This window comes from Delphinapterus leucas, chromosome 8 (genome assembly GCF_059928025.1).
Source record: "Delphinapterus leucas isolate spDelLeu-1000000601 "Yukka" chromosome 8, BTC_Dleu_Yukka2, whole genome shotgun sequence".
Lineage (NCBI taxonomy): Eukaryota > Metazoa > Chordata > Mammalia > Artiodactyla > Monodontidae > Delphinapterus > Delphinapterus leucas.
The window spans coordinates 28,585,282-28,602,063 of NC_143136.1; the positions used below are offsets into that span (position 1 = coordinate 28,585,282).

The 16,782-nt window shown below is 40.1% G+C and overlaps 1 protein-coding gene across 6 annotated transcripts in view; it reads left to right on the forward strand.

The window, feature by feature from the left end:
* The window catches only part of PLEKHM3 (pleckstrin homology domain containing M3), a 188,484-nt gene that overhangs the window by 118,654 nt on the left and 53,048 nt on the right, over positions 1-16,782 (forward strand). Inside the window, exon 7 of one of the 6 annotated variants that reach the window (XM_089916442.1) lies at positions 1-16,779. This exon is cut by the window's left edge and continues 15,266 nt beyond it. The exons of the other annotated variants lie outside the window; for them this stretch is intronic. The gene's annotated coding sequence lies outside the window, so the exon portion shown is untranslated. Of the gene's footprint in view, positions 16,780-16,782 lie in introns of those variants that run through there. 6 annotated transcript variants of the gene reach the window in all.

The following is a 16,782-nucleotide window of genomic DNA, read 5'->3' on the forward strand; positions in this document are numbered from 1 at the left end:
TCTCTGATGCAGCTGACATTTTAGGTGTGTATATAATTTACCAAATTGTTGGCCACTCAGCTCTTAGTCAGTGGTCACAAAAGGAATTAGCAACCCTCCCCTGCTATCCCAAAACCCGAAGAAGGAAGGGTGTTACTTGGCTTTGGCACAGGCCTGCTGGCGCAGTGTCAGACAGCAGCACAATGGTACATTTTGGCCGCAGAAGACTTTGGGGTGGCAGAAAGGGCCAAAATAGTTGTGGCATACGTTGGCCAAGATATTAAGCAGATCTGAGTTTAATTTAATGTAGAGATAACAACTCTTTTTTTGTTTTCCAGCTGGCTGCTGCTTTCTCTGTCTCCATGGGACCAAAGATTTCAGCCAGGAGTTAGTTCATAAGGGCATTAAAGTCCTTTCAAAGTGAGACATGTAATGGTCTTTACACAGGCTTTCACATTTGGCTGGGCAAGATGGAGTAAGGATAAAAAGGCACATGAGGATCTGGGGGAAGCTGAAAATGGATCTTGAGGCTTGAATTCCTCCTATGCGTTTGCTTAAGCCACATTGCCTGAGCTTAGAATAGAGAGGCAGGCAGTCTGTCTCCTTGGGATAAGGAAGGATTTGGAACTCAGCGACTCTGAGGTCTTGGCCCCTACTGTGTTTTCTGGTTTGTTTTGTTAGCAGGAGCAAGTTATTCTAGTTTCTTGCTTCTGGGGTTTTCTTCTGCACACTTATAAGCTGAGTCTCCACCCCGCTGATGGCAATGGGGTGGATGGAATGGGATAATGAAAGGGGTGGAGAGAGAAGTTGATTCAGCTGCTTAGGATGAGGGAGGCAAAGAAACTTCAGACCTCGGAGCTAGCATCTGAGTCCATCGAGGGTGGGGAGGGAAGGGGCACCACAAGGACTGAAGTCCTCCCAATACGGGAGAGAAGCTGGTCTTTGAGACACTGCTGTGGCCAGCACACCAGCTCATTGTCTGAATGGTGATTTTATTACCCATGAAATGGTTAAGCTGTAGTATTCATAGTGTTTAGAAAAGTAATCCATGAAGTATAACTGATCAAAAGTGATGAGATATACCTAAAAATGTTAGAATGGTAAATTTTATGCTACATATATTTACCACAATAATAATGAATACTCTTAAACGATCATGAGCTTCTCAGGAAGGTACTCCTTGACTATATTTTACAACCTTTCATGTATTTGTTAACTGCTAGGTACTGTGATGCAGTGAATTAAAAATGCACGTAAGATGAGATACACGTGCTGGTGGGCAGTGTGCTGAAAGAGTCCTCTGAACTGGGAGGAGAGATGCATTTAGGAGGAAGGACCAACCCCTCACATCCAGGATCCAGAGGGGCCGGCCCAGTGGGGTGTCCTCGGTTCCCAGGCTGGGAGCAGAAAAGGTGGTTTGATGATTCTTGCCAAGACTGCTTTGCATTCCCAAAATAAAATGTCACCTGAGTTGCTTGGTTCTTAGGCCTGTTCACAAGAGCTTTTTAAAACAATCCATAAGTGAAAGAGCCAACCTTGAATGCAAGTCTTTATCTTATCCGTCCTGCTACTAAGAACAGTGCCTGGGCAAGAGGAAGTGCCCAATAAACACGGGTGAATGAATGAATCAGTTATTAGAAGAGGAAGACAGGAATGAGAATGAACTCGAAAGGGGCTGTGCATTGCTACAAGCTCTGTTGTTGCATAGTGAGCATATGTGAACTGAAGTCCCCACCAACATTTATCTTTTGTTTTTCTCTTTAGTACTATTTGGTCCTGAGTTCAAACACCTGACTTCCCAGTAAACCTTTAAATATTCATGGTCTGTTGTGTGGCTCCAGCATGCCCTCTGAAAGGCAGTTTAGCACAGTACTTGAGGGTGTAGAGTCTAGAGCCAGACAGCCTGGGTTTGCATCTTAGCTGCACTCCTTCCAGCTGTGTGATCTTGAGCAAGTCACTTAAACTTTTATGCCTCAGTTTCCTTACCTGTAAAATGGGGATGATTAAAGTACCTACCTCACAAGATGGTGAAGTTAAGCGAGTTACAAATACATAAAGTACTTGGAAGAATGCCTGACATATAGTGAATGCTCTGTGAATGCTGCTCTTGAAAGTCCCTCACCGTATTATTGACAAGATTCAGCTGATTTACAACACTGATGAGGCTTTAACATGCACCCTGTGACCACAGGTGCTTCCTTTCTCTGTGCCTTTTATTCTGACTAGCAGTTCTAGCTATCCGTGAATAGGAAGAACACCTTAACTGACATTAGAAACTCTGAAATGTTACAAAGGGGATTCCCTCCCTGGACAATTTGACATTTATTTCACATCCTAATTCTACCTCTACTACCAATCTTTTGTAGTTTGGACGGCTTCAATTTCTCCACCTCTGACATGGATAATAATTTACCTTACATGACTCATAAGGAAACTAATAAAATATATATTGAAATTTTATCAAAGTACCTTAGCAAATTATTAAGTGTAATGAAGATGTTTTCAAATGGCCCAGCACTAATACTGGCGTTTAAAAAAATACATTGAAAACAGTGGTTGACTTGTTAATAACCATACTCTTTAAAAGCAATATTATAAAGCTAAGTAGTGATACCCCAATAGAAGAAGCAAAAAAAGACAATATGTAGCCATCTTGATACAGAGCAGAAATCAAAATCAGAGTTTGGTAGGGTGATATTGCTAGGGACATTGCACTTAATGATGGCCTTTGCTACTATCAGGTCTTATAGCATATTCTTTAGTAGTAAATTACTATATATGTAAGTGTGCACAAATATATATGCAAATATATAGTATACACAGTCATGTATTTAAGGAAATGGTCTCTTCTCCATAATCTGAAGATTCCTGGTAACTCCATTTTAATTTAATAACATACATTCTCACTTGATCTCAACCACCTGCTTCCTAGGATGCCCTATAATTTATACTGTGGACATTACCTTGTGACAGGAATTACGAGCACTACAGCCAGCTTGGGATTCTTAAAAAATGAATGAAAAATAAAGAGGAAAAAGCAATAAGCGTGAATGGGGAGGGGCTGGAGGTGGCAGGAGGAGGAGAGGAGGGCAGCTTGGCCCAGGAGTGGCATTGGAAGTGGGAAAGGAGAGAGAGCTGGCTGCCTCGGGACATGTTATTTTTCCTGTGGCTTCTTGCTCCTCTCCACCCCCACCTCTTCCAGTCTGAGCTTCGAGTACAGTTGAATTTTCACCGCAGAACTTGGCTGGGTCTCCTCAGGGACTTTCTCTTTCCCATCTTTCCATAAATTATAGGTTTGCACATGAGAGCAGAACAGATGATTCCCATTATCTTTTGGGTTGGGTTAGGATTTTTTTTTTTTTTAAACCTCCTGCCCACTCTTAAATGTGTATCCTAGTTCAGGGAGGTGGAATTTTTATTAACAGTGACCCATCCACCAACGAAGTGCTCCCCTCTTCCTTAATAGGATGGTTTCAATCTGGTTTCCTTGACCAGTGTGACTGTGATCATTTTCCTTGGCCTTTAAATACTCTCAGGAAGTCATTGCTCCAGGAGAACAGGGCCTGTCGGAGTTGTTCACCCCTAACCCCAGCACCTGGAACCGTGCCCAGCATCCTGCAGACTCCCCATGAATGTATATGTATTTTGGTGGTAGCGTGACATTTCTAGGGCACTATTACACTTTCATAAATGACCCATCAGATCATTGTAAAGGAATCGGACAGATCCAAAAGAGTTAATTTACCCCAGAGCATAGAGGTCATTTATAGGTAGGGTGTAAGGCTCACTAAAAGCTAGAGCCACTGTAAGCAGTTAAGGTTTATTGAGCTCCAGCCCTGGGCACTCTTTTTGATTAGATACCCAGAGCAGATGCAAACTCAGTAAAGAAAGGGGAAGGGAGAGGGAGGGGATATGGGGATATATGTATACGTATAGCTGATTCACTTTGTTGTACAGCAGAAACTAACACAGCATTGTAAAGCAGTTATACTCCAATAAAGATATTTTAAAACATAAATAAAAAGAAAGGGGAAGGGAGTTTACTGCCTTGCATCTGAGCTCATTCTGCTCTTTTTTGGTACAGTACTCAAGCTAAGCCTTCTAAAAGAAGTAAGTCCTAGGGAAAAGGTGCAAAGGAAAATGAAAAGATGTGACCTAATTCCACTTCCAGAATTTGGAACATTCTATTACTTATAGACATAAGAGTAGAGTGAAGGAATTTTCCAAAAAAATGTCCTTGACTCTATGGGAGGAGGAAGAGAAGTAGGAAAGGACAGATAACATTTTTTTTAAGAAAGAATAATGTTTCATGCTGAATTCACTAGTAAAGTTGGGAGACCTGCCTGAAAGAGCAAGGAAAATGAGGATGATAACTTGGTCTCATCAGAAGAGAAGCCTAGCAATGAAGAGGGCTGTAGAGAAAAGGGAGGCAAGTTATAAATGGGGGATCATGACAGCAAAAAAGGAAAAGCTGAAATGTTCAACTTGAGACACTAGAGGAAGGAAACAGCCAAAGTTGAGCGGAGAGGAAGAGAAGGAAAAAGAGATGTTACCAAGAAGCATGTTGCAGCGATGGAAGAAACTACCCTACTGTGAATGGACAGAGACTGGGGAAGATATTCTTAAAATCCAGATCCTTTGAATGAGGCCGCCACCAAGTAGACCCATTAGAGGGTCTAGAGATTACTATAAATTTTCAATTTGGCCTTATCTTGTAGTTTAATAAACTAAATATGTACTTGTCCACTATCTCTTGCCCTAACCTTGACCAAGATCTACTATATTAATACCCTCTCTTTCTGCTTGACTGCCCTGGCAGCGCGGTTGTTCTCACTGTACTAAATATAGTTCCAGGGACAAACGGGATGAGACACATGAAAGGCAACAGCTTAAGATACGTTCATGTATGTCTTTCTTGTTCAAGACCAACTAATCCATCTCAGGAGCCCCCTAGAACTACTGCTTTTGATGTTAGCTTATTTATTTGATGATTTGGTGATGAGTAAGTCCTCCTGTACTGTATGTCATAATATAAATTATATCATAACATGTGAGGGTTAAATCTCCCCACTCTGAGTGTTAAATCCTATGTTAATTCTGTTGTTTACTCTAACAAGAGGAGACGTTAACTTCATAATTAGAAGCCTAATATATTTGGATGGCCTTGTTTGCGTAAGTAGTGACTTGCAGTTAGGGTCCTGAAAGCCTTTCTCTATGGTGTAATCTTTTTTGTGTCAAACACATTGTGTACTATGCCTTAAAGACAGAGATATATCATTCAGACTTGCTCTTGACCTAGAGAATGGGCCATGGAAGGAGACTTAAACCAAATGAACATTAAGTTGCCTTAGATGCACGAGTACCAAGTTACTCATTTTAATTCAAATTAGCAAAGGAATTGTCATTCTTATTCTCTAGCTATATGTTCTCTCCAGAAATACATTACTGTATCACTATATGCCTGATATAGTCTAACAGATGCCTAGACCTTTGGTGTTTCTCAGAGTGTGGGATAGTAAGGATATCTATTGATATTAACATTTTTAAGCTCTTAATATCTGTTGCTTACCAGTCTAAGAGCTTTACTTGTATCTACTCATTTGATTCTCACAATGAAGTGGGTATCATTATTATCCCCATTTCATAGATTAAAAACCTTAAGCAGAGAAGTAAATGACTTGCTCAAGGTCACCAGCTGCTACGTGGGAAAGTCTCAGAATTTGAACCGATTTAGCCATTGCTCTTAATTACTACGTGAGGATACCTCTGACTCCATGGAATGTCTACCAAAATGATATTAGTTGATATAAGAGATGCTTTTAGGCAGTACATGGTCATAGCATTAAATGACAGTTAATTATATAATAAGAAAGTTATTCTCTTCAGTTCTCTTCCTGTCCTTGAGGTTATATCAAGCAAAGTTTCATTCTGGTGCTGGTGTGACTTGAACCCCTAACAGCAGCGTATCTCCCTTTTCAACAGTTAGCTGTAGGCTCAGGGCCTTCCAGCAGCTGGGTTATCTTGCTTTCATGGCAAGGGATACTGGCTTTCCATTTATGGTGTTCATATATGACTTTCATTTTTAAATAAATTTATTTAAGCAAATAAATGACTCAATTGAAATTAATTAACACAAGTGGAATGCAGCTATGAAAATGTTTGTAAAGGTGTTTTCAAATGATTGAAGTTTGGGAAACACTTTCCCAATTCTTCTATTTTGAAATTCACTTTAAAGCAATAGTTTTAGCAAATAGTGAGATCCTTGTTCTCTTATCACAGAAAAATTCCAACTTCCCTCTGTGGGTTGAGGACTCATCCGGGATGGAGTTTTCACCAGGTCATGCAGAAGGGAGAAAAATATAATGTGGTGAATTTTTAATAATACAACACATATTCAGTTGAAACTATTTTTCTGAAATCATACTGTTTCTACTTTTTTGGTGTTAAAATCCCATTCCTTTCTTGTGAAATGCTGGTGATAGTAGCTGAAAAGTTTTGTTTTGTTCTTAATGTCCTTACTAGGCAAAATAAAAAACTGGACACTTTTTAAAAATTGTACTGATCCAGAAAACATGTAATCTGGGTGCCATTGCTCAGTCACTCTATTCATGGTATGATTCCTCTCAGTTGCCCAGCAGCCCTGAGTACTTCAGGAAGGGTGATATGGAATCATGCCAATCCTTTCTAAAGTGCATTCAAGCATTTTCTTCAGGGAAATTATTAAATAACTCCTGTTTATGGAATTCTCTTACGTCTGTTCTCTAGGTTTATAGTTTTCCTATTAGGACTGCAATGCTAATTATTAATAAAATAGTTTTTGAAAGATGTAGTATCTGAAATAACTATTGTGAGCAACCAATCCATTGGAATACTTATACTTGCTACGATATGTTTATTTCATTTTCACTTCCAAAATGGAAAGTTCAGGGCTTCCCTGGTGGCGCAGTGGTTGAGAATCTGCCTGCCAATGCAGGGGACACAGGTTCGAGCCCTGGTCTGGGAAGATCCCACATGCCGCGGAGCAACTAGGCCCGTGAGCCACAACTACTGAGCCTGCGTGTTTGGAGCCTGTGCTCCGCAACAAGGCAGGCCGCAATAGTGAGAGGCCCGCACACCGCGTTAAAGAGCGGCCCCCGCTTGCCACAACTGGAGAAAGCCCTCGCACAGAAACAAAGACCCAACACAGCCATAAATAAATAAATAAATGGAAAGTTCAGAGCATAGTTGAAAAATACTTAAGTAGTTATTGTTTTTTTTCTTGTTTTGTTTTTCTTTAATGTAGCTGCTGTTGTTTCTGGGCCTCAGGAGAAAGGGAAGCTAAAAAAATTGGACAGATTTAAGAAGATTTTAAAAGGTTATTTTTCTGTCTGTTTCTTCATTGTTATGACCAACACATTAGTATTTTACATGAGATTTCAGAGTTGGTCTAGAAAGAGGCCATTTGGAGATACAGAAAGATCTGTAAAAGAGAAAGCAGGAGGCCCAAAATGCCCAAAGTCAAGAAGACTAGAGTTAGAAGGGTTAACTATAGGGCGAAAGCATAAACAAGAAGCAAAGTTCAAGGACTCCAGCAGGATTTAAGGTGGTTTTTCAGAATATGTACGAGTTAGCCAGGGAAGATCTGGCAAGTTCAAGACTAGCGTTGGCCAGCAAACCCAAAGCAACAGGATCACTGCCACTGTCACCACTCTAAGGAAAAGAATATAAACTAGGCTCAGACCAAGACGTTCCCAAGCACCTGGATCACTCTCAGCGGATATTACTGGCTTGCATGGAGCTTTTATTTTACTAGCTCTAAGATGTCTGAGTAGCCTTCTCCCTTACATGGCTGTCCCTTGTGCCTTAAATGATCTTTGTAGGGAGACATGTAGGTTCTCATCCTCATCTACCCTTTGGCCTCAGTTTTAGCAGCAGATGGCAATAGCTTGTTTCTAGTTGACTCTAAGCCCCATGTCCATATGCAGTCTTTTATGGTCTAGTGCAAGGGGAGCTGGAACAGACCTATCACACTAATGTCATCTTTGTTCTCTTGGGAGTAGCCATGACCCAGAGTACCTGCAGGAGATAGGGCCAGACTGAAATATGTGGATACCAAGGCAGCTAATAACTTGGCATCCTACTCATTGATACTCTTTAAACCTATTTTCAATATGTACTTAAATAGTATTTAATATGTTTAGTAGATAGGGGAAGAGAAACTGATTTTCTACTAATAAAAATACATATAGGGCTTCCCTGGTGGCACAGTGGTTGAGAGTCCACCTGCCGATGCAGGGGACACGGGTTCGTGCCCCGGTCCGGGAAGATCCCACGTGCCGTGGAGCGGCTGGGCCCATGAGCCATGGCCACTGAGCCTGTGCGTCCGGAGCCTGTGCTCCACAACGGGGGAGGCCACAACAGTGCGAGGCCCGCGTACCGCAAAAAAAAAAAAAAAAATACATATAGGGCTTCCCTGGTGGCGCAGTGGTTAAGAATCTGCCTGCCAATGCAGGGGACATGGGTTCAAGCCCTGGTCCGGGAAGATCCCACATGCTGCAGAGCAACTAAGCCCATGCGCCACAACTACTGAGCCTGCGCTCTAGAGCCCGCGAGCCACAACTACTGAGCCCACGTACTACAGCTACTGAAGCCCGCACACCTAGAGCCTGTGCTCTGCAACAAGAGAAGCTACTGCAATGAGAAGCCCACGCACTGCAATGAAGAGTAGCCCCCACTTGCCGCAACTAGAGAAAGCCCGCGCACAGCAACGAAGACCCAACGCAGCCAAAAATAAATTAAATAAATTTAAAAAAAAATACATATATACCTCTTTATATTGAAAATGAGGAATTTATTACATGCTCTGACAGTAACATTATCTTTTTAGCTTATTGAATGGAATTTCTAATAAATGTTTCCATAACTCTGAACTGGATAGTGTTAACCACTCAGACTCTCCAAGAGTATAAGCACCATACTTGAATATAGTTACAAAGTCTTGTTAAAAAATATAAAAGTTTTTTTTTTTTTATGACTTTCATGTCAGCAAAATGTTTTTAGCTTTTCTATATACCAGATCTTGTCATCTGAGACTAGAGATGGTTTTACATCTTCCTTTTCAATCTGGAGTTTTAAATTTCTTTTTCTTGCCTAATTACCCTGGCTAGAACCTCTAGTACAATGTTGAATACATGTGGTGAGTCTGTTCGTGATCTTAGAGGAGAAGGCATTTAGTTTTTCACCATTCAGGATGAACTGACTTTTTCATAGACAGGTAATTTCCTCAACCTAATACAGGCTTCTTTTCCTAGTTTGTTGAGTGTTTATTATGAAGAGGTGTTGGATTTTGTCAAATGCTTTTTATGCATCTATTGAGATCAATGGTTTTTGTCCTTGGTAATTTAATGTAGTCAAACTATTACATTGTTTGATTTTCAGATGTTAAACCAACCTTGCATCCCTGGGACAAATCCCAATTGATCATAGTATCTAATTCTTTTTATATGTTGCTGGATTCAATTTGCTAGTATTTTATTGAGGATATTTGCATCTTTTTCCAACTTTTCTATAGTTCTTATTTTCTCTAGGTTTTTTGTTTGCAATTTTTATGGAATCAGTTTAGTCTTTATTTAACAAAAATTAATCTCTTGCACCTATGTTAGTTGATTGCTACTTCAGATGACTGTCAGCTGCTTCATTGCAGAACTTTTTCCCTGGCTTGTAGTTACTCTGTACACCTTACACATGCTTACTACCAAAATGCTCAGTACTCTATATAAGGAAGCTGTTTTAAAATGTCATTGCTATCTTCTTATCCTCAAGTGGGACTAGTGCACAATTACCAGTAATTTAAGGAGTGGCTATGGAAACCCAGCCTCACTGGCTCCTTATTTCCAATTTATTTGGTGAGAATGTAGTACAGTTTACCAGTTCACGCCCCAGGACTGGCTGGGCCACACCTTAATCTAACTCCAGGGGCTTAGAAGAACCTCATCATCGGATTCTGGCGTTAGGGTTCATAGTCCCTGATGGTCAGAATAGATCTAAGGCCACAGAAGAGAGCTGTCTGGGATTCTTTCCGTTTTGTGTTGTGCCAGCCATTGTTTTAGAAAGCATAGTCACAAAACAATACTCACATCTTATCTTCCCTTTTCAGTTATTTTCTTTGGGAGAAAAGAGACAGAACACCTAACTGAACACGTGGTGCCAAAGCCTTGCCAATTGGTGGTGAGGTCACATGGGTGGAGCTTCCCAAGTTTTGAGTGCATGTTTCCACCTGACTGAGCTTGTTGAGCAGGTATAGCAGGTACCAAGACATAGACTTGGATCTGCCTTTTAATCTGGACTAACTACATCAGTGGAAAATGATTTTTGTTATTTGATTAGAGCTGTAGGAGTAGCCAACTCTCGTTGTGATAGCTCAGGCCTTTTATAACTGTTTTCGGAGAGAGAGAAAAGAAAACAAAAGAACAACTCTGACCATGGTCTAAAGCCAGGCTTCTGTCACTAAGCAATAAAGAAAAAGCTCAAGTAGCCCTTGCATAAGTGGGAATTTGTGGTTTCTAAAGCTGCCCATTCCCCAAATGACTAAAATATGTTATTGGCATTTGGCACTGTTTCCTGTGTTTTGCTCTCCTTAAATTTCTCTTTAAAAAGAGTTTGAGTTTAAAGGCAGAACCACTGAAAAATGCAATTTAATCATAGAACTGTGAAAGGCCAGCCCAGAATTAACCCCAGGATGCCCTGTTTTGTTTTGTTAAACCAGAACTTTGAACCAGGCTTATTCTCAGGGGGTGCTGGAAAGGCTAAGGGTAGGCAGGAGGGAAGGAAAAGAGGGAGGCAAAGGAAAGAGAATGAGTAGGCCAGACCAGCCCTGGGATGGCTCTGCCATGCACCAAGGGCTTTGCCCCCTCGGTAGGCAAAGTGACTCCGAGATTTACAATGGAATGAGTAGGAGAAAGGGAATGGAAATGGAAATTGAAGGAGAACCCAGAGCCAGGGGGAAGAGTGAGAGGACTCAGTGGCAGAACAGTCTCCCATACCGCAGGCTGTCAGGGGACAGAACACAAAATTTCCAGGGGCCTCTTGGCCCCAAATCGCTTTTTAAAAAGTGGTGTTTTTCTCCCAGATTATAACAGTATACTCATTGCAGAGAATTTGGGGAGTATAGGCAGTTACTGAGAGAAAATAACCATCCTGGCAGCATGGCAGAGAGGTTCAGATCGCAGCCCTTGAAGACCTGAGTTTGAGCCCCACTACTCAGTGTACCACTCATCTATAAAAGCAGGGGTGGCGAGATCCCTGCACTGGTGATGCCAGGATTGAAGGAGGTCACAGACCTGGCCAGGGCTAGTTGCTGCTGCTGTTATCATAAGCCCCCACCACAGTTAACACTGAGACACACATCCAGCGAGTTCTTTTCTATGCATTCATAGGTATGAAACATGGCCATTCTTTACAGCATAAAAATTTTTATCTTGCTTTTAACTTAAAAATACCCACTGCTTCTGAAGATTGTTAATACCTATGTGAAGATCCCATTGCTGTAGTTACTTTAACCTCCTTTTTATTGAACATTTTGGGGTTTCCAATTTTGTATTGGAAATAATACTATGATATATAATAATGCTATGATATACATCCTTGTTCCAGAATCACTTACTTTCTCACTATTTAAGATAAATTCACCTGAGTAACTACTATAAATAATACTATGTATTATAGTATTATTAGTATAGTATTATAAATAATACTATGATATACATCCTTGTTCCAGAATCACTTACTTTCTCACTATTTAAGATAAATTCACCTGAGTAACTACTAGAGTAGAGAGTTTGAACTTTTTAAAAGCTTTAGATACAATTTACTGTATCTATACCCACACCTACAGTGTAAGCAAATTCTCTCTTTATATCACTGGAGCATTAACCATTGTCATTTAAAAACTGCAACTCTCTGGTAATATTAGAGGCAAAAAAAATTTTCTCCTTTTTGACTTTGCATATCTACTTTTTATGATTTGTGAGGCTAAACATTTTTATATGTTTATTGCTAATTCCATTTTTTTTATGAGTTGTTTGATTATATCTTTTGCCCATTTGGGGGTAGGCTGTTTTTTCAGTTTATGTGAGCTCCTTCTATATTAGGCTATCAACACTTTACGTGTGATATTTTCCCTAGTTTGGTTGTTTGCCCTTGAATTTTATATATGATGTTTTTTGGTAAATAGAAGTTTAACTTATGTTTCCAGATCTGTCCATTTTTCCCCTTGTGAGATATTTTTCCATGGCTTTAAAGCCTGAAAAGCCTGTCACCATGCTTAGATCAGATAATGATCATTTGCATTTTCTTGTCTTTTAAAAATAATTTTATATGTTTAATAATTTAATAAATGTCCAGGATTTATTCTACTTCATGATATAAAGTGAGGATGTAGATTGATTTTCCCCCAAATGGGTAAGCAGTCATTTCAGCTCCTTTTTTTAAATAATCAATCCTTCCTCTGCTACTTTTTATTCCATATTTATCATAACCTAATTACATGTGTGTTCTGGGATCTGTTTCTGAGCAGTCACTTCCACTTCCTCGATAGCAATTCTGATGCCAGCACCAATTATTTGAATTGTATGATATATTTTGATGTCTGGTAGTGTAAATACAACCTCATATTCTCGTTTTACAAAATTGATTTATTACGCCTGTGCTTTTATTCTTGTAGATCAACTTTGGAATCACCTTGTCCACCCAAAATACTTTGTAAATTATTTTAATAATTGTGCTGATTCTGAGTTGGATTTCTGTACTTTTTCTTAACAATGAGAATTTTTAGCTTGGGACTTAAAACATGTATGTAGTTTAAATTTATGGAAGAATAATGTGCTAAAGAATCAAGTGACTTATTTTATAATCTTAAATACAAGTATGATTGAATGATCACAACCGAATGCTGCCGTGGTTTGTCGGGAGGTCGTTGCAGAGCCAGCCGCTTCCCAAGTTGTGAGACTTATGCAGATTGCACATTAATACTCACTTTTGAGGTACCGAAGGAACTGAACATGTACCAAATGTTCAAATGCTTTGGTATTTTTCATTCTGCGTAATCAACAAGAATGTTAGCTATTCCAATGATAAAATGCTTTTCAAGATCAGTTCAAAAATTGCCCACTACGGCCTTTCCAGCTGCCAAAGAATTCATCTTCCAGTTGTCCTCATGTTTGAGGAGCTGGCTAGCTCATCCCTCAGGAATTATCCATGTCCCAGGAGTGCATGAATCACACAGCCCCAAGAGGTTCTGCTAAAGTACACATGGCGTTTAACTGGCAGCAACTTCTCCATTTGCCCTCTGTGTTCATGCCATTAGCCCATAACCCCATCTGGCCAAAGACCTGCCATTTTGTTTGGACAGAGCTGTCATTCCAGGGCCTGCCCTAGGAATATTCCAGAAGTACTCAGTTTCAGCTTTTCTAATGCAGAGGTCGAATGCACTTGGAAAGGCCTAGAATAGAAATAGAGCAAGAGCCATTCTTCCTTAACTAGTCGTCTGTTTAGACCTGTGGAAAGCAGCAGAGCAACAGGGGTAAATTGGTGGCCAGAGTCAAAAAGGCCTTAGAAACTAGGGGACACTTGAGCCAGGTATGAGAGCACGTGACTTGAGGGGAATGGCAGCCGAGTAGGAAGGATCACACACTGCAATCAGACGACCCAGTTCAGACTCCAGCTTTGATTGAGCTCTCTGACCATGAAACAAGTCCCGTAATCTTCCTATGTCTCAGTGTACTTATATGTAAAATGAGTATGATACTGTTTTGGACAGTTGCAGTAAGAATTGGAAATAGATACAGAAGTACCCAGAACTCATACCTGGTCATAGCAATGAATGGTAGTTAGTTAGAGAGCAGGAGATTGATGCATGGCAGATAAAAACCAGAAGCAAGTGTGGAAAGACAGGCTGTACCTAGCTTGTGGGAAGCCCTTGTAGGGCCTGCTAAGGAGTTGAGACCTCATCCCATAGGGGCTGAAGAGGCCTCCGGAGTTTTCATTAAAGAAATGCCAGCTCTAGGACAGCACTAAAGCCTAATGTGTAGCACTTGGGCTCTGGGAACCCAGCTCCCTACTCTACACACCCAAGCTTGGTGACCTTGGGCAAATGACTCAATCCTTCTAAGCCTCAGTTCTATCACCTATAAATTGGTTACGATAAAAATACTGACCTTCAGGGGTCTTGCGAGTAATAATAGTTACTTATTTAATGCTCGCTGTGTGCCTGCCAATGTTCTAAGTGCTTGACTTGCGTTATCTTAAAGGAGGTCATGAATTTAAAAGCTTAGGACAGTGATTGGCACATATTAACAGTTAATCACTGCTGTGAGGGTGGTGCAACAGCTGATGTCATTATTCTTATTGTTCGGTCAAATCTGTATTTTAGTAAGATCCTTCTGGTGATGGCATAGAGAATAGGCTGCAGTGGTTGAGGCTGGAGGCCAAGAGAACAGGTATTTTCACACACATGTTTAAAAGGTCACTGAGCTGTATACTTCAGATCTGTGCATCTTACCTCATGTATTTTACACCTCAGTTTAAAGAAATGTAATAAAAGGGGTAACCAATGAAAACTCTTCTCCTAGTTTACATATGCTGCTCTACAACTGCTTGGAGTTTCAATTAGCTGAGCTCTCTTCACTTAAAAAAAAAGTGGTGGGGTAGGCATTGTGAGGGACTAAGTGAAACCCTTTTTCAATGAACCATGCTCCTGAAGGACAGGAAGCCCAAGGAAAACAAACCTCTACAACTCATACAAAATTCTGACCTAGTGGAGAGTTTCCCTTTGCTAGAGCTGCCTACCAGCAGTAGTGAATGAATCTAGAGGAGAGTCTCTCTCTTCTTCCAGCCCAGTGGTACAGAGATGATAGAACCAAGAAAGGCAGGCCACCCGGGTGGTGTGGAGAAGGGTGTTAGACACTGGACCAGATGACAGACCGTCCACTCTCAGCCCTCCGGAAAGTTGACTGTTACCGGGCTTCCTACCTTAGGGCACTTTTCCATTTAGATTTTACTGAACCTCTAAACATGTCACAGGTGGCAATATGTTGACCTTTTCTTGGATTGACACCAAACTAAGTGGTAAAAGTGTTCAGACTGGGCAACATACTTCTCCTGCATAATGCCCTGGGTTATGTGAAATGATTGTGACCTCTGAATGGATGGGGAGTGGATTTTTTAAATATGATACCAATTCTGTTTCTCCTCCTGTTGATTACAAAAACACAATCTAAAACGATTGGAATGTCGAGACCAACCAGCTGATCAAAATCAAGTAACGTGCCTCGGGATGGAGCAGTGAGGGGAAGGTCGTTTCTGCTAGGTCAGGAGGGAAAAAGCCCTGGCCCAGCAAAGCTGGAGAAGGGCATTTAAAACATTTAAGTGAGATTTGTAAAAACTTCAGTATTCATCCTAACCAACTGCTTACTTACTAACTCCCAGTTAGGTATTTAAGAAGATAAGATTAAATGTCTAGAATTCAGTGATAATTATGCAAACAAAAACCAACCTTCAATTGCCTAGTATTAGATATGGCTATTGACACTATGCATATCTTATAAATCATTCTAATTGAATGGGGCAATGTTACCTTCTGAAACCTAAAAAACCCGTAAGTCAGGGAACATTCTGATTAGACAGACAGGTCTCCTTGGATACAAGCACTGAGTCTTATGTGGCCATGACAGGTTCACTGATAGGCAATTTTCAAGAACTTTTGTGAAAATAAACATGAAGATAAGTGAAAACACAGGTCATATAATACCAACAAAATGGAAGGTTCTCTACATTTTCATAATGCTTATATACATGCATACGCAAATTACATGTATTTATTTCTAAAGCCATGCTTTGTAGCACTGTCATTGTTTTTTTAACAATTTAAGCATTTATTATAAAAGTAGCAATTCATATTAATTTAAACATTAAAAAATACAAAATTATATACATACATATTTGTGAAGGTGCAAAAAGATTTGTTACTTACATAATGGAGGTTTATGGGATGAGCAGAGCAGTCCCAAGCTGGTCCAAAATGGCTGGAGAGAGCAAGGAAAGCAGACTGGCTTGAGGCTTTTATTGTGGTTAGGGGGTGGGCCTGGGTGAGGACTGACCTAGAAAGACAGGAGATTGGGTGGTTTGAATCTCCTGTAGGTGCTTGGGCTTCCCTATCAGCTTGCCCAGCAGGTGTGAGGCTTAAAAGCTATTTGCAGTCAAACATCAAAAGAGTTTAACATTTTATTACAAATATCATTCACACAATCACCAACATGCTCTTCCAGTGCCACTAAATTTTTTCTTAAAATTTTCCTTCCCTTTCCACTCTTACTACTACTCCTTTACTTTTAAGAAGTTATCATCTTTATCTGAATCTCTCTGATAGATTTTTTAAACTGAGGTATAATTGACATTAACATTACATTAGTTTCAGGTTGTGCAATGTAATTTCCGATATCTGTATGTCTTGCAAAATGATCACCACAGTAAGTCTAGTTAACATCCATCACCGCACATAGTTACAAAATTTTTTTCTTATCATAAGAACTTTTAAGATCTACCCTCTTAGCAACTTTCAAATATGCAATATAGCATCATAACTATAGTCATGATGCTGTAAATTATATCCACGTGACTTATTTATTTTATAAATGGAAGTTTGTATAGGGTTGGCCAAAAAGTGCCTTTGGTTTTTAAGTAAAAATAAAAGACACATTTTTCATTTTCACCAAGAACTGTATTGAACAACGTATTCACCCTTTTGTTCCACTGCCTTCTGCCATTTTT